This window comes from Coregonus lavaretus (genome assembly GCF_964263955.1).
Source record: "Coregonus lavaretus genome assembly, chromosome: 13".
In the NCBI taxonomy this organism is placed as follows: Eukaryota; Metazoa; Chordata; class Actinopteri; order Salmoniformes; family Salmonidae; genus Coregonus; species Coregonus lavaretus.
The window spans coordinates 50148602-50174054 of record NC_140000.1 but is presented as its reverse complement, the minus strand read 5'-3'; the positions used below and the strand labels follow the sequence as shown (position 1 = coordinate 50174054).

The window sequence follows — 25453 nt, the reverse complement described above, 5'->3', positions numbered from 1 at the left end:
CTACCCAGAACAGTCAGCCCTCCTCAGGGTCTTGGTGACTGTACTCTGGGATTTCTGCTGGGCTTCACAGGTCACCTCTCCTGCCTTGGTCCACTCCTGGGCAGTGAGAGTCAGTGTGCTGCTCCAGCTGTACAGGCCGTCCTTCTCCTGGACCCCGGGACTGGTCTCCTGCTTCTTGCTGGTCCCGTCCACTTTCCAGCTCATGGTCCAGTCTGAGGGGAAGCCCTTGTTGGCCAGACACGTCAGTGTGGCTGTTGTTGTACTGGACAGCTCCTCACTAGAGGGGGGCAGGACGGTGAGGGTGGGGGCACTGTTACCTGGAACAAACAGAACACATCAACTATGTAACTTCATCAAGTACAGCTACAGTAAGAAAGTATCTACAGCAAAGGACACATCAAAATAAAGTGAATTGGAAATGCCTTTTAAATATGAATGTAGAAGTTAGATTGTTTAAAAGATGTGGAGAAAACACTAAAGTAATATGATACAAAACAGATTTATGAACCAAACAAGTATAAAGTGGTTAAATAACTAGAGTTACTAGTCATATGGTATCAGTTACACGTCATACAGATATTGTTTAGGAATGGATCTGATCAGAATAGCCAACTCATATTCATAGTATATTCATCACATATCAACCATGTTAGATCATGAAGTCGGTTACAAACATAACTCAGACCCTTTGTCTTCACACAAACAGTGAAGGCTACCATGAACACAATGCAACAACGATGAATACTATATCAAATACTATAAAATAGTTATCATACCAGAATTTAGAGTTATAGTCTGCAATTTTACAAATCAGACAGACAAATAAACCTACAATTTATCGTTTTGATTCAATAACATTTTATTTGACAGAAGGCGCAGTCAAAAGCAATTTAAAAAACATTATAAATATCTAGAATCGCAATGTTTTAATAGAGACACAATTTAAGAAAGTAAATACCAAAACATTTAATCAGAAACAAATATCAAGAGAGCTTGTTACTTACTTCCAACATCAAGTCTGGTGCCGCTACCAAAAGTGTACCACAGTGATACAATCCCCTTTACTGCTCGTACAAAAACCTCCTGCACAGTGGGCAAGCTGAATTTCTTTAGACTTTCGTTCAAATAATTGACTCTACTATGGTATGAATACTTGCCAAGGATGATTGTATCTTGTTCATTTGAACTAGTTTATTATTTTATTTTATTTTTTAGATTTTGCAAAACCTGCTGTTTATTGTACATTTCCTACAAGGTGCAATATGTTGATTCATACAGCTAATCTAAAATGTAGACTAATCACTCTCATCGTTTAAAGGCAGGTCAAGTTGATTAGATGTAATAACATTCGTATTCTAATTGGACATATTATGTGTAAGCATTGTATATTTTTTTCCCCAAAATCATGGTTAAAAAATTATGTTAAAAAATCCTCAATATCGAGCCTAAATTGATAGAGAAATTGAAACAAGACATCAAAAGGTGAATAAAACAGTTAATTTTCTGTTTACTTACTTCCAACATCAAGTCTGGTGCCGCTACCAAAAGTCAACCACAGTGATACAATCCCTATTACTGCTGGTACAAAAACCTCTCTGTGTTGTGATGCTGCAGCTGTTACAGTGAAGATCACTCATACTGAATCATCATCAACACAAATACACTTTAACATCTTCCAGGTAGAACAAACACTTCATATAAGCTGTTTCTAGATAATACAAATATGAATTGTGTCATAAATCCAGATATGAGTATTTTTTCCTTCTGTGTATCAGGTGTTCTCCTAGTCTGGAGGTGCAGTCCAGCATTAGATCCAGTGTTGCTAGTATTCCTCCATATTGTCCATATGAAAGACAACAGCAGCAGCAGTACTGATAGTGATCCATGTTGTATATTCCTTTATTAAAGATGTTGATCTCACATTTAACAGTGGTGGTAAAGTCACAGAGGACAGACAACACTACCAGAGGAATCCTACCAGCTTTAGTTTAGAGAAGTGTTCACTAACTGATTAGAGGAACTTACATGAGAGACCAAGCAAACAGTTCATTATATCTGATCATCATCAGAATAAAAATACAATGGTGGTGTGACATAAAAGTTGCCATGCATTAGTTATCTGAGTAAACAGTTGCTGTTTGATGTTAATAAAGGGGCAGCAGGTAGCTAGTGGTTAGAGCGTTGGACCAGTAACTGAAAGGTCGCTAATTTGAATATCCGGGCCAACATCCAGGTGAAACATATGATGATGTGCCCTTGAGTAAGGCACCCTAATTGATCCAAGGTCGCCGTTGACAATGGCAGACCGTGGCCTTGACCCTAGTCTCCGAGGATGTTTCAGGGGGAGTTGGGATATGCAAAAAAATACATTTCCAATTTACACGTGTATAATACACGTGTGAAATAGGGCAAATATAAGCACCCACCTAATTATTATAAAACCAATCTCACGCAGGACAAAATATATACTAATGATGGAAGCCTACTTGGAAACTGAACTAGATTTGAAACATTCATTTGCATAATATATCTGCTCCGCTGCTCTGAGAGCATTTATATCCCTGTGAGTTTAACACTTCATGACTGAGAGCTGTCCTTCATGACAACAGAACCCACAACAACCATGACTTTTACTACCATCTTCATCTGGACACTTGCTTTTTACATCAAGGGTAAAAAAAAGGAGTTATGTGTTTGTATAATGAAAAGTAAACAATTTGAGTGGACTGAAAATTTTTTAAGAATGTTTTTTAATTCCTGGTATGTACAATTACTGTTTTTTCTTTCAGAATCCAAAGGACAGATCACTGTTACTCAGACTCCTGCAGTGAAAGCTGTTCTCCCAGAACAGACAGTCTCTCTGAACTGTAAAACCAGCAGTAATGTGCATAGTAATTGTTACAATGGTCAGTCATGGGGCCATCAGTGTCTATCCTGGTACCAACAGAAACCTGGAGAAAAACCCAAACTCATGATGCTCCCAGGGAACACACTCCATTCTGGGACTCCTTCTAGATTCAGTGGTAGTGGATCTGGGAGTGACTTCACTCTGACCATCAGTGGAGTCCAGGCTGAAGATGCAGGATATTACTACTGTCAGAGTTTCCACAGTGGTAATGTGTTCACACAGTGATACAGAGCCGTACAAAAACCTCCCTCAGTCAGACTGCACAGTGACTGTACTGCTACAGCTGGGACCTACTGCAGGTGCTGAGGGGGAAGAGACAGTGACATGGAACACTGGTCATTAGAGAAGGTCAAATTTGAAAATGGTTAGAAAGTATCATTCAGATCACATATTCTCCAACATCATCATCCTCATCATCATCATCATCATCATCATCATCATCATCATCATCATCATCATACAACATTATGGTTGTAACTTGTTATATTTGTCATGAACTGAAAGTGTGTATAAAAGTTATTTGAAGTTTTGAAACACATTACCAGTCCATATGCAGAGTAGGATCTACTGAAGTAAAAGAAAAGTGATGTTAAATCAGCATCAGATCAGATCATCATCACCCCAAACCAAATCCCTACATGCACTTCACAACTAATGATTTATATGATCATCTAGCATGTATTAACACTTTTCTTGAGCTGTTAGATCTGTGAATGAGACATGATGCTGGGCTCAAACATGAGACACATTTATGTAGAGACATACACTACACACTATCATCATAAAGTATAATATCCCTTTTATCTGTCATGAATTACATGGTGGCTTATCTGTTATGTGTCCCTCCCTGAATCCACCATAGAGGTTAAAACCAGTCACTCCCTCACATCTGGCCCAGTCCAGGGTATTTCAGGCAGTGAAACTCTTCAACTGCTAGACTGGTAGCTGTGGGAGTGAATCTGATATTTACATAGACAGGGCTGGGTGGTTCTGCTTGTCCCAGAATAGAGCAGCACTGTCACCAGATGTTCATTCTGTTCCCAGGGGGTTGGAGGTAGATAATATAATGCAGGTGTAAACTACACATTGTTGAAAACCATTGCAAAAACATATAATTTTATAAAATCATATTAGAAATTAAACATTATTAATATATATGTTATGGAAAGTAACAGTTAAGCAGTGCGAGTTCTGAGAGCAGACCTTAGAGGTTTATTACCAAATATCACTAATTATCATCACTGGTATTGATGCTACAGTATAACAAGATCATTCAGTTGTAGAAATGAATGCAGAGTATTTGTTGGATCAGAGAGTAGCTATATGCTACAATGCTGAAATAATGAAAGAAGCTGATTGTTATTAATTAGTATGAAATGTTCTGACTATTCATGAGATTGTTAGCGCTGGAATCTTGATTAAATCAACTCTTGGGATTATTTTTCAATCAAAACAAGCTTTATATGAACTATAAAACACTAATGTTTCCAGATCTAGAAGCCATTGTAGCCTGTTTTCCAGATCTAGAAGCCATTGTAGCCTGTTTTCAACAATGTGTAGTCTACACCTGCATTATATTATCTACCTCCAACACCCTAGAAAAATAATGAACATCTGGTGGCAGTGCTACTCTATTCTGGGACAAGCAGAACTTCCCAGCCCTTCTAGACACCCCCCGTCCTCTGAGCAGCTCTCCGGGGGCGGGGGGTGACTACAGTGACTTCTCTGGAAAGCCCCTGAATCCCTGGTGTCGTCGTGGGCGACCCTGCAGGTGCACACCTCTCCCTCTTCCCAGAGTGCCTTTCTCAGGGTTAGGGTGCTACTGCTGCTATAACGGCCGCCCTTCTCTTCTTCTGTGGTGCTCAGGACCTCCTCTGTTAACTCCGCCCCATCCACCTCCCAGCTCACCATCGCCCCCTGGGGGGAGTAGCCGCTCAGCAGGCAGGTCAGTGTGTCCGAGCCCCCGGAGAGCTGCTCAGAGGACGGGGGGAGCAGAGACACTGTGGGCCTGACAGAGGAACCAGCTGGAAGAGAGGAGAGAGAGGAGGGTCAGCTACTACTACTCTATAATGGAATAAATTAGGAGAGGAGAGGAGAGGAGAGGAGAGGAGAGGAGAGGAGAGGAGAGGAGAGGAGAGGAGAGGAGAGGAGAGGAGAGGAGAGGAGAGGAGAGGAGAGGAGAGGAGAGGAGAGGAGAGGGTCAGCTACTACTGCTACTACTAATACTACTACTCTATAACATTAGGAGAGGAGAGGGGAGAAAATACTCTGTGTTATCAGTGAACAAAACAATTTTAGATCAACAACACACACAGGATAAACGACAGTACAGAGAACAACCGAGATCAACGAAACACTGAATCTATAAAGATAAAGGCAGACAAAACAATCCATCAGATAAATGTACGTTACATTCCTGCTCTACAGTTTAGCACAGCAAGAGGAACAAAACACTAGGAGGGGGTTTCCTGGACACAGATGAAGCCTAGTCCTAGACTAAAAATCACTTTCAAATAGTCTGGATACAGTATCATTTAATATTCACAATTTTAAATCAGACATGAAATCTCCATATTAATTTATGTCAAAGCTAATCTGAGATACAAGCCCAAAATGATCTCAAAATACTATTCAAAACTATAGATGAAGTGCACCTTGAAACTGTCAGTGTTAACATCTACTTTGAATACAATACTAAGTGTTGCTTATATTATAGAAATAGTAGTTGCTACATCTTGACAGAACAATGAGCTGACATGTAATACTGCATATCAAAATGTGCTGTTTTTAAACTTGGTGGTATGTGAACAATTCTCTCACTTCATTAACTCTGCCTTCTACCAATTTACCAATCTGTCCACAGAAATCTCTAAAACGATATAGCCTAAAAGTCTTTCCTCTGGAGAAGATGATAACGTCTCATAACATTGTTCAATAGCATGATTACATTTAGTTTAATGAGAGAAAGTCCAAAAAGGACTTACTTTTCAGCACCAGTTTTGTTCCGCTTCCAAAAGTCCACCACAGTGATTCATTCTGGTGAAGTCTCCATACAAAAACCTCCTTCACACTAGAGTGAGCACCTTCATGCACAGAACACTCTCAGTACCACCCTGATAGTACTGAAATACTTGTATAATATAATAGGGACTGATAGTACTGAAGTACTCGTATAATACAATCAAATGAAGCTTTATTTATACAGCACATTTCAGACATGAAATGCAACACAATGTGCTTTACAGGGCAAAAAACTAATAAAAAACAATGAAAATAAAAGCTGAAATATCTAATATACAACAAACATAAGACAAAAAACAAAAGAATGACAAACTGAACAACTAAAAAGCACCTTAAGGAAAAACAAAGCTAAATATATCTCTTTTAAAATATCTATTTTATGTCCACAGTTTTGCCCCCCCTCACGTTCTCTGGCAGGCTATTCCAGAGGCTGGGGGCATAATAACTAAAGGCTGCCTCTCCATAACTCTTCGCCCTAGGCTTTGGGGTAGTTAAAAGGCCAGTACCAGAGGACCTATTGGGAACATACCTTAAAAGCATGTCTGACATGTATTGAGTGCACAATCGTCGATTGATTTAAAAACCAATCTTAAAATTAATCCTAAAACTCACAGGCAGCCAGTGCAAAGACCTTAAAACCGGTGTAATTTGTGCCGTCCGTCTGGTCTTGGTCGGTACCCGTGCTGCAGCATTCTGTATGTTTTGCAGTTAACCAATGGCTTTCTTGGGTAGACCAGACATGAGAGCATTACAGTAGTCAAGCCTGCTTGTAATAAAAGCATGGATAAGTCTATCTGTATCAGTCTGAGAGAGAAACGGCAGCACCTTGGCAATGATCCTCAGGTGGTAAAAAGCTATTTTGGTCACGTTCCTAATGTGTGATTCGAAATTTAGTTCAGAATCTAAAATAACACCTATGTTTTTTTACCTGGTGTTTTATTTTTATTGCATTAAATAATTTTTCTGTGCTTTGGCTCCAACAATAAGTATCTCGGTCTTGTCTTGATTTAGATGGAGGAAGTTATGAGCCATCCAAGTATTTAAATCACTAATACAGTCTAATAATTTAGCCATGGAGCTAAAACCCTCTGGTGTCACAGAAATGTAAAGTTGTGTATCGTCTGCGTAGCATTGAAAATCAATGCTGTGCTTTCTGATAACGCTGCCAAGGGGTAACATATATAAACTGAACAGTACCGGACCCAAAATTAAACCTTGTGGAACTCCACATGTGATATGTACCAAAACTCTTGACCGGTTAAATAGGTCGTAAACCAATTTAGAACTGGACCGGGATGCCAACCCACCTCTCCAGTCTGTCCAGAAGGACATCATGGTCAACAATGCAATAGGGACTGATAGTAATGAAGTACTAGTATAATACAATAGGGACTGATTGTACTGAAGTATTAGTATAATACAATAGGGACTGATAGTACTGAAATTTACATTTTAGTCATTTAGCAGATGCTCTTATCCAGAGCGCCTTACAGTTAGTGAATACATATTTATTTTTTTATACTGGCCCCCCGTGGGAATCAAACCCACAACCCTGACGTTGCAAACGCCATGCTCTATCAACTGAGCTACATCCCTGCTGGCCATTCCCTCTTCTACCCTGGACGACACTGGGCCAATTGTGCGCTGCCCATGAGTCTCCCGGTCGCAGCCGGCGGCGACAGAGCCTGGATTCGAACCAGGATCTCTAGTGGCACAGTTAGCACTGCGATGCAGTGCCTTAGACCACTGCGCCACTCAGGAGTGTAGACAATCAGTGAAGTATTAGTATAATACAATAGGGACTGATAGTACTGAAGTACTAGTTGTCCCAACTTGACTATCATTATTGTGATGACTATAATTTATAGAATAATTACCTAATATGTTTAATTGTTACTAGATTAAATTAATCACATAACAATTAATTCATTAGGTATTTGGGGCACCACGGGAAAAGTTGTTTAACGAGTTACCGTTTCCCGAATTAACTCTAAAGACATCTAGATATCTCTTATCATTTAACAGTAATTTCTTAATCATTTACCTCATACCAGTCTCATTCTGAAAGTCGTAGACTCTTTAAGTCTGCAAGAATCCGAGTCTTACTGATCATTCTGTACCACACAAATTGATGTAATTATTCATTTACTAACTAATTAAAATGATAACACAAGATACAAACACATACACGTATAGGTTAGGGATTAGAACTTAATACAATGAAAACAGGTCCCTGGCGGACTAACACAATATGACACTTGTTACAACAGATGTTGAGTTAAAGAGAGAGTGAGAGAGAGAGAGAAAGCACTTGGATACACATGGAACTATGCTCACAGTACTCCTAATACCCTGCCCCGAACTGCCGCCCGTTTGGTAAGAAGTAATGCATGTATTTACGTGTTGGAGGTCTTCGTTGTGTATCTCTGTTGGACCCAGGCCTTCGTGGAAAGTGGTCGATTGGGCCTTCTCTTTCAGATTGGCCTTAGATGTAAGGCTCTGATTGTCTACAAAAGGTCACAATGTCCTTCTTCTTAGTTGTCTGTTTACTTTCACTCGTTCTGGAAGTGGTCTTCTGAGGGCGGCTAATCAGCTGTGTCGATGATCCCCTGTGGGGTGATGAGAGCAGTGTAGTAGATGATGGTTTGAAGAGAGTAACAGGATGGTCCCACTTAAATTCAACTTCTTCGATACAGTACTTAGAACAGCTACTCAGCTTCAACATTAATTGTTTTGGAGGCAACTTTGTCATCTTCACCTCGTGTTGATTTTCAGGGTCAGGACCAAAATGGACCTTGCTGCAGCTTGAGGTCCGTCTTCCTGGTCTGTAGCGTTTAAACCATTTTGCAATATTCAGCTCGCGCTGCATGTCGGCTGGTCTGGTTTGATAATTCTTAACTCAATATTTTATGCACTCTGGTAAAGAGGGCGATTACGTCATGCGGACACTCTTTCTGAGCTCCCGTGGGCATGGCTAGTTACTGGGGCAAAGTATTCTGAACACTATGATTTTGTTTAAAGAACCAAAATCATCTTCCTATCTTAATAATATTATTCTCTTTCTCCTGGATATTTCCTACACATTATAATGGATGCAAACTTGAAATGCACAGTATGAAGCTCCTCAAGTTACAATGTGTTCATTATAACTTTTTTTATAAAAGTTTTAATGACATCACAAAATAGACATAAATTCTTTCATCACTCCCAACATTTGGATGTTAAAATATACTGTTCCTGTGTCCACCTTTGGTTGTTTAGAGTTTTGGGCGGCAATCTGTCCCTGTAACACAGAGACATTCAGATCGCCAATACTAGCAAACCATGTAGGATTGGCGCGAGGGGTCATAACCCCCCCTGTCAATCCCTCCTTTGTTCTGTGGGAGAGAGAGGGAGATCTGTAGACTGTTGCTTCTCTGTATTCCGATCTTGGTCTTCTGTCGTGAAACCATCACATGAGAGTCATGGCATAGTATAATACAATAGGGACTGATAGTACTGAAGTACTAGTATAATACAATAGGGACTGATAGTACTGAAGTACTAGTATAATAAAAGAGGGACTGATAGCACTGAAGTATTAGTATAATACAATAGGGACTGGTAGTTCTGAAGTACTAGTATAATACAATAGGCACTTATAGTACTGAAGTACCAGTATACTACAATAGGGACTGATAGTACTGAAGTACTAGTATAATACAATTGGGACTGATAGTCCTGGGTTATGAGTATAATCCACTGAAGATCTCAGATCATTAAATGTTCATCTTGAATCAGTGATTTACAGTAGAAGTTATTTAAAACATGATAAAATAATCTGTATAATCTGAATCATAGTTAACAGTTGAATGTGGGTCCTTACCAGGAAGAATATTTACATAGGAAACTTTGCATAGGCAGCACATGCTTCAGTGCTCTGGGAGTGTTTATATCCCTGTGAGTTTAACACTTCATGACTGAGAGCTGTCCTTCATGACAACAGAACTTCAACAATGACTTTTATCATGAGATTTGTGTGGATATTGATGTATTTAATTCAAGGTATGATTTACAATCTGTTGGTCTAAAATCAGTTTCTTATTTAAATGTTTCATCTTAATTTTGTCTCAAATATAGAAAATGAGACTTCAGAGATTTTGACAACATGACCAAATCACATAAATAATGATGACTTCTAAAATGTATCTGTTCCAGAATCCAGAGGACAGATCACTGTGACTCTGAAGCTGTTATACCAACACAGACAGTCTCTCTGAACTGTAAAACCAGCAGTGATGTGTATCAAGCAGGGACCTCTTCTCCCCGTCTAGCCTGGTACCACCAGAAACTTGGAGGAGCTCCTAAACTCCTTATATACTATGCCAAAACACTTCAGTCTGGGACTCCATCTAGATTCAGTGGCAGTGGATCTCATAGTGACTTCACTCTGACCATCAGAGGAGTCCAGGCTGAAGATGCAGGAGATTACTACTGTCAGAGTTTCCACTATCCCAATAGTAAACATGTGTTCACACAGTGATACAGAGCCGTACAAAAACCTCCCTCAGTCAGACTGCACAGTGACTGTACTGCTACAGCTGGGACCTACTGCAGGGCTGAGGGGAGGAGACAGTGACATGGAACACTGGTCACTAGATGAGATCACCTGTGACGTGACGATGTGGTTAGAAAGGAATCATTCAGATCACATGACCATCATCATCTTCATGGTTGTGACCATAGAATGACATATTAGAACTCTTTAATATAATAGGAATTTAGTAGGATCTCTGTGGTTGTGCGTGGTTATATTTGTTAAGACCGGAAAATGTATAGAAAAGTTATTTGAAGTTTTGACAAACAATTCCAGTCATAACTCCACAATAACTGACCATAAGAAGTACAAAAAGGGTGATATTATGTAAACAATTCTTAGTTTTAGCCCTGTATAACGAGTTCCCATATGCACCTCAAAAACAAATATTGATGTGATCGTCTATCATTATATTAACTATTTTGATGAGAAGGTTTCTGACTGTTAGATCTGTTAATGAGACATGATGCTGGACTCAAACATGAGACACATGTACTCTACATACACGATCTACATAATAATAAATAATAATATGCCATTTAGCAGACGCTTTTATCCAAAGCGACTTACAGTCATGCGTGCATACATTTTTGTGTATGGGTGGTCCCGGGGTTCGAACCCACTACCTTGGCGTTACAAGCACCGTGCTCTACCAGCTGAGCTGAAGTATAACACCCTTTTAATCTGTCATTAATTACATAATGGCATATGTGTTGTCTCCCTCCCTGAATTCACCATAGAGATTCAAACCAGTCCACTCCGTAACATCTGGCCCAGTCCAGGGTTTTTCAGACAGTGAAACTGTTCAACTGTTAGACTGGGAGTGAAACTGACATTTACTTAGACAGGGCTGGGTTGTTCTGCTTGTCCCAGAATAGAGCAGCACTGTCACAAGATGATCACTCTGTTCCCAGGGGGTTGGCGGTAGATAAGACTGACTATCTTGAAGCTGTGATTCTTGTAATATTATGAGGGTAACTTTTCAAACTAATTTAGCTTAATGCAGGCGTGATCACATTGGTGAAAGTCCAAGATATTGATAAAATGTTCAATAGCATTAGAGATGTAGCATCTTAATTTGAGCCAGTTTGCTACAGCAGGAAAATAATCCTGAAGCAACAGGAAATTTGAATTATTATGTGGATTATAATTGTACTGAACAAAAATATAAACACATCATGTAAAGTGTTGGTCCCATGTTTCTTGAGCTGAAATAAAAGATCCCAGACATTTTCCATACGCACAAAATGCTTTTTTCTCTCAAATGTTGTGCACATATTAGTTTACATCCCTGTTAGTGAGCAGTTCCCCTTTGTCAAGATAGTCCATCCACCTGAAATGTGTGGCATATCAAGAAGTTGATTAAACAGCATGATGAATACACAGGTGCACCTTGTGCTGGGGACAATAAAAGGCCACTCTAAAATGTGCAGTTTTGTTACACATCACAATGCCACAGATGTCTCAAGTTTTAAGGGAGCGTGCAATTGGCATGGTGACTGCAGGAATGTCCACCAGAGCTGTTGGCAGAGAATTGAATGTACATATCTCTACCATAAGCCGCCTCCAACGTCGTTTTAGAGAATATGGCAGTACGTCCAACCGGCCTCACAATGGCAGACCACGTGTAGTCTTGTGTTAGTATGAATTACAGGTTGATGACGTTGTTGTTTCAAGTGAGAACATAAATAACTAAGCAATGACATTTAGGTCTTATAATTTTCAAACTGTGAATCAGGCTTTATAAATATATGTCTATATCATTCAACAATATTTAGGACTTTTATAATTATTGAAAGAGACAACTAAAACCTTTGTTTCAAAGGTAAATCTTTATTTGTTAAAGAGGTTTTAATCATTGAAGCATCAAAGCAAACATGCCTACAGTATAAATATTCCTTCCCTTTTGCTACTGTATGGCAAACAAACTTTTTTGTAACATGTCACATAATAAGTTGAATGGACTCCATCTATGTGCAATAGTAATGTCTCACATAATTTCTGAATAAATAACCCAGCCTCTGTAAGGTCCCTCAAACAGGTAGTGAATTTCAAATAAAGATTCAACCATATTTATTGACATGATATAACATGATTATAACCCCCTAAAGTGTCCTGTGGTTCTGTCAAGGCAAAATGTCTCTCCTGCCACACCCAGCTAGAACCCTTCAGCACCTTCCCAGCCTATAATTGAGCCCAGCTGAGGCTTGTTTAAAAATTAAGACCATGATTGGCTGGACAATCAGCCCTTTTTAAATGCTGCTGCTCACACAAATCTGTTCAATGAACAAAGATTGTGAGAAGGTGAAGGAAGCATGGAGAGGTCAGAGAAAGCTAGACTTGTAAAATGGGCTAAGGAACAGCAGTTGGGTGGGTGAGAAGTGAGTTGGGTGCAGTTGAATCAGTGTAGGTAACCTGTAGTGGACTTGTGATATTTGTTTGTGTTTCTTCTGACCAGAGGGAGTGGGCGCTCAGTGTCAAGATCTGTTTATTGCTTTGCTCTTAGGAACAGGGCACCATTGAAAGGGGTGATTTCTGGGGTAGCATTAAGTGTGGAGGTGGAGCAATTGAAGTTGAAGATTCCTGTTGTTTGTGACGCCCGCCGTTTGGTGCGACGTAGGTCCGGTGGGGAGAGTGGTGAAACAGAGGAGTCATTGTCAGCCCTTTTGAGTTTTGAGCCAGACAAAGTCATGTTAGGATATATTAGTTATCCTGTTAGAGCATTTGTGCAGAATCCACTGCTCTGTTTCAGGTGCAATGTTTATGGTCATGTTGCAGCAGTGTGTAGGAGGGAGATTCTAAGATGTGGGAAGTGTGCAGGAGGGCATGGGACAGATGATTGTATAGTTTCGGTGGATAAAGTTGTGTGTGTGTGTCAACTGTAGGGACGCACATGTTGCTGGAGATAGGAAGTGTCCAGTGCGAGAGAGGCAGGTTGAAGTGGCCAGAGTCTGAGTAGTGCATAGGGTGTCGTATGCTGAGGCCGTGAAGGAAGTGGAGGAGGATGGGTCAAGGGTGAGGGATCCTGATAGGATCCCAGTGAGTAGTAGATTTGTGCCAGCACAGAGAAATAGGGCAACGAGTGAGTTATGCTTCAGTAAGGTTGGCTTCTTAAAATTCAGAGCAATGGTTATCAACTGTACCGCAGAAATGGAACATAAATCACAGAGAATAGATTTTGTGGTGGCAGCTGCAGAGAAGTATTTGGTTATACGAGATATGACAACAACCATTACTTTTATCACCATCTTCATCTGGACACCTGTTTTCTGCTTTCAAGGTTACAATATATATTTACACAAAGGAATAATGTTAACATTTAATATAACTTTTTTTTCTATGTTTCAGAATCCAGAGGACAATACACTGTGACTCAGACTTCTGAAATGAAAGCTTTCCACCATGGAGACAGAGTCAGTTTAGGATGAAGATTTCACAAGCCTCCTGCTTGTAGTCCCCCTCCTGCTTGTAGCCTGGTGTAAACAGAAACCTGGAGGAGCTCCTAAACTCCTCATTTGCTATTCCAAAACACTTCAGTCTGGGACTCCATCTAGATTCAGTGGCAGTGGATCTGGGACTAAATTCACTCTGACCATCAGTGGAGTCCAGGCTGAAGATGCAGGAGATTACTACTGTCAGAGTTTCCACTATCCCAATAGCAAAGATGTGTTCACACAGTAATACAGAGCTGTACAAAAACCTCCCTCAGTCAGACTGCACACCTAATGCAGGTGCTGAGGGGGAAGAGACAGTGACATGGAACACTGGACCTATGGGTGTTGTCAGTTCAGGAATGATTTAACATGATAAGTTGACAATAAGTTGACATTATAGTCAGCATCACTGATATATTAAGATCAGTTTATCTTAGTTCAGTCAGACCACATAAATATGCCTTCCCTGTTGCTATGGCAAACTAACCTTTTATTAACATGTCAGACAATAAGTTGAATGGACTCCATCTTTGTGAAATATTGTCTCACATGATTTCAGAATAAATATCCCAGTCTCTGCAAGGTCCCCAGTCAGGGAGTGAGTTTCAAGCAAAGATTCAACCATATTTACTAAGATCATTTAAAATGATTATAACCCACTAAAACAACCTGAGGTTCTGTCATACAAGAGACAGAGACATGGAACACTGGTAAGTGAAGTCAACTTTGAATATGTTTAGAAAGCATCATTCAGATTACATTTAAGTCATTTAGCAGACGCTCTTATCCAGAGCGACTTACAGTTAGTGAGTGCATACATATATATATTATATATATATATATATATATATATATTTATTTATTTTCATACTGGCCCCCCATGGGAATCGAACCCACAACCCTGGCGTTGCAAACGCCATGCTCTACCAACTGAGCTACATCCCTGCCGGCCATTCCCTCCCCTACCCTGGATGACGCTGGGCCAATTGTGCGCTACGACAGAGCGACAGGGAGGGCTCTGTCACATGTTCCCCATCATCATTGTAGTTCACCTCCAAAAGTTATTTGAAGTTCTGAAATACCCACAATACCAGTCCAATATGCAAAATAAGATGTAGAGAAGTAAAGAAGAAGAAGGTGACGTTATATCAGCATCAGCCCCCCTAGATACAATTCCCATAATGCACCTCACAACCAAATATTGATGTGACCATCTAGCATTATATTAATTATTTTGGTGAGCAGGTTACTGACTCTTACATCTGTGAATGAGACATGATGCTGGATCTGTGAATGTGACATGATGCTGGGCTCAAACAAACATATTATATGTCATGAATTACATGATGGCATATATGTTATGTCTCTCTCCCTGAATCAACCATAGAGGTTAAAACCAGTTCACTCCCTCACATCTGGCCCAGTCCAGGGTATTTCAGGCAGTGAAACGGGTCAACTGCTAGACTGGGAGCTGTGTGAGTGAAACTAAGATTTGCATAGACAGGGCTGGGTGGTTCTGCTTGTCCCAGAATAGAACAGTACTGTCACCAGATGTTCACTCTGTCCCCAGAGGGTTGGAGGTAGAGAAGACTATATGACTATCTTGAAGATGTGATACTTCTAATATTATGTGGACAACTTTAAAATGAATGTAGCTTAATGCAGGTGTGACCACATTGGTGATCATCGAAGATATCGATGAAATGTTCAATAGCATCAGATTACTGTCTTTATAAGTCTATAAGCCAAGCAGGTCAAAAACTTCCAAGAAATATGAATAAAGAGTACCTACTACATGTGGCTAAACCTCTCCTGTTAATCTGTGTAAATAGCAGTATCTTGTTTTAGTATGAACTACTGGTTGATGATTCTGTGGTTATAACATAAATAACTAATCAATGAGGTTTAGGTCAAGTAGTTTTCATAGAAACTGTGAATCCGGCTTTATGAATGTATTTCAATATCATTCAACATTTAAGACTAAAGTCTAATAATTGAAAGAGACAACAATAATATTTGTTCTTTAGAGAAAACTTTATTTCAATCTATTCATCAAAGCATCAAAGCAAACATTCCTACAGTATCTGATAGTAATAAAGCAGAACACATCACATCTAACACTGATACAACCTCAGTCTATATAGAGGATTGACACATGAACTCAAGCAAAGCCCTCTGTTAGTCTACATGTCAGTGAACAATAAGACAGATAACATCTGATTTCAGAACAGAGTCAAAGCAGAGGAACAAGCAGCCTCTCTCCACAGGGCTGTGTGACTGAGGGGTCCTACCCAGAACAGTCAGCCCTCCTCAGAGTCTTGGTGACTGGAGTCTGGGATTTCTGCTGGGCTTCACAGGTCACCTCTCCTGCCTTGGACCACTCCTGGGCAGTGAGAGTCAGGGTGCTGCTCCAGCTGTACAGGCCGTCCTTCTCCAGGACCCCGGGACTGGTCTCCTGCTTCTTGCTGGTCCCATCCACTTTCCAGCTCATGGTCCAGTCTGAGGGGAAGCCCTTGTTGGCCAGACACGTCAGTGTGGCTGTTGTTGTACTGGACAGCTCCTCACTAGAGGGGGCCAGGACGGTGAGGGTGGGGGCACTGTTACCTGGAACAAACAGAACACATCAACTAAGTAACTACATCAAGTACAGCTACAGTAAGAGATTATCTTCAGCAAAGGACACATCAAAATAAAGTGAATTGGAAATGCCTTCTAAATATGAAAATAAAAGTTACATTGTTTAAAAGATGTGGAGAAAACACTAAAGTAACATGATACAAAGAAAATGTATGAACCTAACAAGTATAAAGTGGTTAAATAACTAGATTTACTAGTCATATGGTGTCAGTTATACATGTCATACAGATATTGTTTAGGAATGGATCTGATCAGAATAGCCTACTCATATTCATAGTATTTGCAGAATTTGAGCATAAATTAATTTTAAATACGTATCAAACATGTTAGATCATGAAGTCGGTTCCAAACTGAGACCGTTTGTCTTCACAGTAACAGTGAAGGCTACCATGAACACAATGCAACAATGATGCTGACTATATCCAATACTATTCAAATGTAATTTGAAAAACATCTAAAATATCTAATATCGAAAATTTTAATAGGGACAGAGTTTAAGAAAGTAAATACCAAAACATTTTATCAGAAATAAATATAAAGAGAGCTTGTTACTTACTTCCAACATCAAGTCTGGTGCCGCTACCAAAAGTGGCCCACAGTGATACAATCCCTATTACTGCTGGTACAAAAACCTCCTGCACATTTGGCAAGCTGAATTTCTTTAGACTTTGTTTTAAATTATTGAATCTACTATGGTATGAATACTTGTCAAAGATGATTTTATCTTGTTCATTTGAAATAAAGTATGTTCTGTTTTGTTTTCCCCAAAATTTTGCAAAACCAACTGTTTATTGTACATTTCTTAAAAGGTGCAGTACGTTTATTCATACAACTCATCTAAAATGTAGACTAATCACTCTCATCGTTTAAAGGCAGGTCAAATTTGATTCGATGTAATAACATTCATATTCTAACTGGCCATTGTATATTTCCCCCCAAAATCATGTAAAAAAAAAAGGTATGTTAAAAAATCCTCAATATCGAGGCTAAATTGATAGAGAAATTGAAACACTACATCAAAATGTAAATCAAATGGTTAATTTTGTGTTTACTTACTTCCAACATCAAGTTTGGTGCCGCTACCAAAAGTCCACCACAGTGATACAATCCCTATTACTGCTGGTACAAAAACCTCTCTGTGTTGTGATGCTACGGCTGTTACAGTGAAGATCACTCATACAGAATCACATTCAACACAAATACACTTTAACATCTTCCAGGTAGAACAAACACTTCATATCATCTGTTTCTAGATAATACAAATATGAATTGTATCTTAAATCCAGATATGAGTATTTTTCCCTTCTTCTGTGTATCAGGTGTTCTCCTAGTCTGTAGGTACAGTCCAGCATTAGATCCAGTGTTGCTAGTATTCCTCCATATTGTCCATATGAAAGACAACAGCAGCAGCAGTAGTGATAGTGATCCATGTTGTATATTCCTTTAATAAAGATGTTGATCTCAGTTTTAACAGTGGTGGTAAAATCACAGAGGACAGACAACACTACCAGAGGAATCCTACCAGCTTTAGTTTAGAGAAGTGTTCACTAACTGATTAGAGGAACTTACATGAGAGACCAAGCAAACAGTTCATTATATCTGATCATCATCAGAATAAAAATACAATGGTGGTGTGACATAAAAGTTGCCATGCATTAGTTATCTGAGTAAACAGTTGCTGTTTGATGTTATTAAAGGGGCAGCAGGTAGCTAGTGGTTAGAGCGTTGGACCAGTAACTGGAAGGTCGCTACTTCGAATATCCGGGCCGACATCCAGGTGAAACATATGATGATGTGCCCTTGAGTAAAGCACCCTAATTGATCCAAGGTCGCCGTTGACAATGGCAGACCCTGGCCTTGACCCTAGTCTCCGAGGATGTCTCAGGGGGAGTTGGGATATGCAAAAAAATACATTTACAATTTACACGTGTATAATAGGGCAAATATAAGCACCCACCTAATTATTATAAAACCAATCTCACGCAGGACAAAATATATACTAATGATGGAAGCCTACTTGGAAACTGAACTAGATTTGAAACATTTATTTGCATAATATATCTGCTCCGCTGCTCTGAGAGCATTTATATCCCTGTGAGTTTAACACTTCATGACTGAGAGCTGTCCTTCATGACAACAGAACCCACAACAACCATGACTTTTACTACCATCTTCATCTGGACACTTGCTTTTTACATCAAGGGTAAAAAAAAGGAGTTATGTGTTTGTATAGTGAAAAGTAAACAATTTGAGTGGACTGAAAAATTGTTAAGAATGTGTTTTTAATTCCTGGTGATGAACAATTACATGTTTTTTCTTTCAGAATCCATAGGACAGTACACTGTGACTCAGACTCCTGCAGTGAAAGCTGTTCTCCCAGAACAGACAGTCTCTCTGAACTGTAAAACCAGCAGTAATGTGCATAGTAATTGTTACAATGGTCAGTCACTGGGCCATCAGTGTCTATCCTGGTACCAACAGAAACCTGGAGAAAAACCCAAACTCATGATGCTCCCAGGGAACACACTCCATTCTGGGACTCCTTCTAGATTCAGTGGTAGTGGATCTGGGAGTGACTTCACTCTGACCATCAGTGGAGTCCAGGCTGAAGATGCAGGAGATTACTACTGTCAGAGTTTCCACAGTGGTAATGTGTTCACACAGTGATACAGAGCCGTACAAAAACCTCCCTCAGTCAGACTGCACAGTGACTGTACTGCTACAGCTGGGACCTACTGCAGGTGCTGAGGGGAGGAGACAGTGACATGGAACACTGATCACTAGATGAGGTGAACTTTGAATATGTTTAGAAAGTATCATTCAGATCACATGTTCCCCATCATCATCATCATCATCATCATCATTATCATCATCATCATCATTATCAAGGTTGTGACTAGTTATATCATGACCTGAAAGTTCACTTATAAAGTTTGATGTTTTGAAACACATGATTTATTTATTTTATAAATTAATTTTACCTTTATTTTCCCAGTTTAGTCTCATTGAGATTAAACATCTATTTTACAAAATAGCAGCACACAAAGCTTTACACACAATTACAACATAAAACACAAAGCACTACAGTTTAAAAACAGAAATGTACACATTGAGAAGGCAAGAATTCATCACGGAGGTGTAGTGCATCTGGGGGTCAAAACATTGACAGCCCCGCACTTCATTGTCCACCATAGATTTTACCCTAGCTACTCATTCAAAGAGAGGACCTCCTGGAAAGGCCAGAGAACTGGAACAATTGTTTTTTTAACACAGCTCTTTAAGGGCCTTAGGTACAGTCAACAAGATAGAGTCATGTGAGCGTGGACGATATTTGTCATTTGTCTGGTTGACAATGGCGGTACACAGGTCAAATGGGAGCTATTACCAGTCAAATGTCCACATGCAAAGTTTGAAGCACAGCAATAATGCATGAGGCCATGTGTTATTAAATTTTTTATCATGGCTATGATATCGTCACAGCCACGAGTCGAAGAACATAGCTTGTGACATAACACATGGCCTCGAGTATATTATTGCTTTTATACAACGTGTTACCAGCATTAAAAATCAAGATTATTTCCCAAACCATACATTTCTCTACAAAACGTGATGCTCCATACACAAAAAAAAAAAAAAATGATGCACGCATGACTGTAAGTCGCTTTGGATAAAAGCGTCTGCTAAATGGCATATTATATTATTATTATATATTATTATAACACTGGTTGTCAAGTGACGTTTTAGGCGTTCTCTGGTCGTTACATTTGCATTTACATTTACGACATTTAGCAGACGCTCTTATCCAGAGCGACTTACAAATTGGTGTATTCACCTTATGATAGCCAGTGGGATAACCACTTAACAATATATTTTTTTTTTTTTTATTTTTTTTTTGGGGGGTTGGGCAAGTGGGGGTAGAAGGTTTACTTTATCCTATCCCAGGTATTCCTTAAAGAGGTGGGGTTTCAAGTGTCTCCGGAAGGTGGTGAGTGACTCCGCTGTCCTGGCATCGTGAGGGAGCTTGTTCCACCATTGGGGTGCCAGAGCAGCGAACAGTTTGACTGGGCTGAGCGGGAACTGTGCTTTCGCAGAGGTAGGGGTGCCAGCAGGCCAGAGGTGGATGAACGCAATGCCCTCGTTTGGGTGTAGGGACTGATCAGAGCCTGAAGGTACAGAGGTGCCGTTCCCCTCACAGCTCCGTAGGCAAGCACCATGGTCTTGTAGCAGATGCGAGCTTCAACTGGAAGCCAGTGGAGTGTGCGGAGGAGCGGGGTGACGTGAGAGAACTTGGGAAGGTTGAACACTAGACGGGCTGCGGCATTCTGGATGAGTTGTAGGGGTTTAATGGCACAGGCAGGGAGGCCAGCCAACAGCGACTTGCAGTAATCTAGACGGGAGATGACAAGTGCCTGGATTAGGATCTGTGCCGCTTCCTGTGTAAGGCAGGGTCGTACTCTCCGAATGTTGTAGAGCATGAACCTACAGGATCAGGTCACCGCCTTGATGTTAGTGGAGAACGACAGGGTGTTGTCCAGGGTCACGCCAAGGCTCTTCGCACTCTGGGAGGAGGACACAACGGAGTTGTCAACCGTGATGGCGAGATCATGGAACGGGCAATCCTTCCCCGGGAGGAAGAGCAGCTCCGTCTTGCCGAGGTTCAGCTTGAGATGGTGATCCGTCATCCACACTGATATGTCTGCCAGACATGTAGAGATTCGATTCGCCACCTGGTTATCAGAAGGGGGAAAGGAGAAGATTAGTTGTGTGTCGTCTGTGTAGCAATGATAGGAGAGGCCATGTGAGGATATGACAGAGCCAAGTGACTTGGTGTATAGCGAGAATAGGAGAGGGCCTAGAACTGAGCCCTGGGGGACACCAGTGGTGAGAGCACGTGGTGCGGAGACAGATTCTCGCCACGCCACTTGGTAGGAGCGACCGGGTAGGACGCAATCCAAGAGTGAGCCGCACCGGAGATGCCCAACTCGGAGAGGGTGGAGAGGAGAATCTGATGGTTCACAGTATCAAAGGCAGCAGACAGGTCTAGAAGGACAAGAGCAGAGGAGAGAGAGTTAGCTTTAGCAGTGCGGAGAGCCTCCGTGACACAGAGAAGAGCAGTCTCAGTTGAATGACCGTTAGTTCTATTCGAATTGACTGCCATGTAAAAAGCAAAACTACCCAAGCTCTGGTTGACAGTTCCAGATCCTTGGTTTTAGAGACGCTGTCCCATGGTTCTGAAAACAGCACATGTCTGGTCTATGCACAGGAAAATCAAAATGTTGTACAGGGGCGCTGTCCATGGATTTGAAAACAGCGCTGAAACCAGGCCCAGCGCCACGAGGGTGCAAAAGGGGGCAATGCCCAATTAGTTGGAATATTGTGCCCCCTCAGTTTTGTCTCCTTATTGTGTCTCACAATCTGCCCCGTCCGTCATGCCCATTTGTTGTGTATGCTTCATTCATGCAACTCCCTTGCACGCATCATACCTACGTAATACACATTTTACTGGTTGAAAAAAAATTATTGATTGGCATTCACAGTATAAGGGCGGGGTCAATTTGACCGTTTTGGTTTACTTTCAAAGTTACGTACTACGAAAAAAATGAAAAGGTTTCACCACGCAGCTGGATGGAATTTAGCTAATGTTAACAGTTAGGTAGTTAGCTGATAGTATGATGGATATTAGAAAGTGGCTTCACCAGGGCACAACGGCAGCATCGGATCAAAGCGGCGGGGAGGAGGAGAAGCGTGCCACAGAGGCCAAAGGCAAGGCCGCTGGGCCGACCCTAATTACAGAGGCCAAGGCCGTCGAGCCCAGCAGCAAAGGCACCTGCGCAACCGTCTTGTAGACTGGTGACATAGGAGGTAAACAACCTGAGGAGGGGCCTGCAGCCGCCAAGACCAAATCTAGCAGCAACACCGCCAGTACATTACAAGCACCGACGCCTCCGTTTGTGCCTGACAACCTAGGTGATGAGGAGCCAGCTCAGGTTTGTCATTTTGTAGCGCGTGGTTCAAAAGCAGAGAGTGACTGGAATATTCCTGAAAGGCAGATGCAGTTTGATGAGTTATGGCAGAAATACAAGCACAATTGGACACCCCCGCTCCAAGCAAACAACAAAGAGTAGTGAGTAGTAATCTGAAAGAATATGTGGGCCAGCTAGAAGAGGATAATGAGAGGGAGTGCAAAATACTGTTTTTCAGCACTCTGGATGCTGTACTGGGAGAAATGTCAGCAAGATTTAACCAATGAAACAGCCAACTTGTTGAGGCCCTTTGTGCCTTGCACCCAGAGAATGAAACCTTTATGGATGTGGAAAAGGTGAAACCACTGCTGGACTTAATCTCAGGAGATTTTGTGGAAACTGAGTTTACTGTCGAACGCCAGTTTCTACAGACTGAAATCGCCCGATCTGGAGAAGAAAAATGGACAACGCAGGGCATTTTGGATAGATACTCCGGGCCTCTAACAGCAATGCCTACTGTGATGATGGCATTGAAGCTGGGATTAACATTTGGAGCATCCACGGCAACTTGCGAGAACTCTTTTTCAACATTGAAAAACATATTCAGTGAGCACAGACGGAGCATGTTGCACAGGAGGAAAGAGCAGCTGATTCAACTGGCATTTGAGAAGGATCCTACAAGCAAATTCTGTGGGGAGTGGAACGAGAGACTGCTGATGAGGTTCAAAACAGCATCAAGGCGTGATTTTCTTTATTGGGGTTGCTGCCAAGTCTACTGCTTGATTTCTGTGATGTGATTGGATTGGAAATGTTTGGGTTATAATATAATCAGATTGTTTTTTATGTTGTTTTAAATGGTAGAAGAGGTGCTTTGTATTACATTGATGAGGGTGGGCAGACCTTGACCAATGGTTGAGTAACGATGTAGCTATAGTGTTGCCATAAACAACTTGTTTCTATGGAATACTAAGTTCACTGCTATCATACGCAGCATAGTACAGCACTCTTGTGGGAAAACAGCTTGGTAGCTGCGTCCAAGCTGCATTATACCGATAAGTCGTGGTAGTGCACTTTACATTATTGTTTGCTTTCCGCGATTGGAAATGCATTGTATTGGCATGAGGATGTGTTATTACGGTAATTAGCAATGTTTTGCATTGGATTGATGGGTATTGTGCATGTAGCTGTGTAGCGTTGTCATAACTTGCAATTTCTCGAGCCGGTTATGAATTGTCCATGTTTGTAAAGTGGTGCAGTAGCCTGTATTCTTGTGGCAAGACAGCCGTGTGTGGCTGCAAATCCATTGTGTGTAATTGTGTAATTGCCATGGACTCTCACTCCATTGCTCCAAAGTCCAGCCTCTCTCCTCCTCCCGCGGCTTGACCCAGTCGAGGTTGATATCCTTTAGATTCACCTCTGGCGTTGGCTCCTGGACACGCTGCTTGGTCCAGATATGGTGGTTTCTTCTGTCACGCTCGTCGGGAAGAGAGGACCAATGCGCAGCGTGGAATGTGAACATACTTATTTATTGAACGAACAAAACAACAAACGATATGAAACATGAAGTCCTTGGTTACAATACACACCATACGGAACAAGAAACGACACCAAACGAATGCCTAACGGCTACCTAAGTATGGCTCCCAATCAGAGACAACGAGCTACAGCCGTCTCTGATTGGGAGCCACCCTGGCCAACATAGAAATGCAAAAACTAGACCCACAACCTACAACACAAAACATGGCTCCCAGGTGTCTTTTATACAGGTAACGAGCTGAGATTAGGAGCACACTCTTAAAGGGAGTGCTCCTAATCTCTATTTGTTACCTGTATAAAAGACACCTGTCCACAGAAGCAATCAATCAATCAGATTCCAAACTCTCCACCATGACCAAGACCAAAGAGCTTTCCAAGGATGTCAGGGACAAGATTGTAGACCTACACAAGGCTGGAATGGGCTACAAGACCATTGCCAAGCAGCTTGATGAGAAGGTGACAACCGTTGGTGTGATTATTCGCAAATGGAACACTAAATAACTGTCAATCTCCCTCGGCCTGGTGCTCCATGCAAGATCTCACCTCGTGGAGTTGCAATGATCATGAGAACGGTGAGGAATCAGCCCAGAACTACACGGGAGGATATTGTCAATGATCTCAAGGCAGCTGGGACCATAGTCACCAAGAAAACAATTGGTAACACTCTAAGCCGTGAAGGACTGAAATCCTGCAGCGCCCGCAAGGTCCCCCTGCTCAAGAAAGCACATACACATGCCCGTCTGAAGTTTGCCAATGAACATCTGAATGATTCAGAGGAGAACTGGGTGAAAGTGTTGTGTTCCGATGAGACCAAAATCGAGCTCTTTGGCATCAACTCAACTCGCCGTGTTTGGAGGAGGAGGAATGCTGCCTATGACCCCAAGAACACCATCCCCACCGTCAAACATGGAGGTGGAAACATTATGCTTTGGGGGTGTTTTTCTGCTAAGGGGACAGGTCAACTTCACCGCATCAAAGGGACGATGGACGGGGCCATGTACCGTCAAATCTTGGGTGAGAACCTCCTTCCCTCAGCCAGGGCATTGAAAATGGGTCATGGATGGGTATTCCAGCATGACAATGATCCAAAACACACGGCCAAGGCAACAAAGGAGTGGCTCAAGAAGAAGCACATTAAGGTCCTGGAGTGGCCTAGCCAGTATCCAGACCTTAATCCCATAGAAAATCTGTGGATGGAGCTGAAGGTACGAGTTGCCAAACATCAGCCTCAAAACCTTAATGACTTGGAGAAGATCTGCAAAGAGGAGTGGGACAAAATCCCTCCTGAGATGTGTGCAAAACTGGTGGCCAACTACAAGAAACGTCTGACCTCTGTGATTGCCAACAAGGGTTTTGCCACCAAGTACTAAGTCATGTT

At 41.3% G+C, this 25453-nt stretch overlaps 1 gene segment (V, D, J or C); it reads right to left on the bottom strand.

Annotated features, from left to right (window-relative positions):
- Window positions 1–22007, bottom strand: LOC311140091 (immunoglobulin heavy constant gamma 2-like). The segment is given in 4 exons: window positions 21989–22007; window positions 16231–16543; window positions 4624–4916; window positions 1–317 (listed from the first exon to the last, which is right to left on the bottom strand).
- Window positions 22008–25453: the final 3446 nt, after the last annotated feature.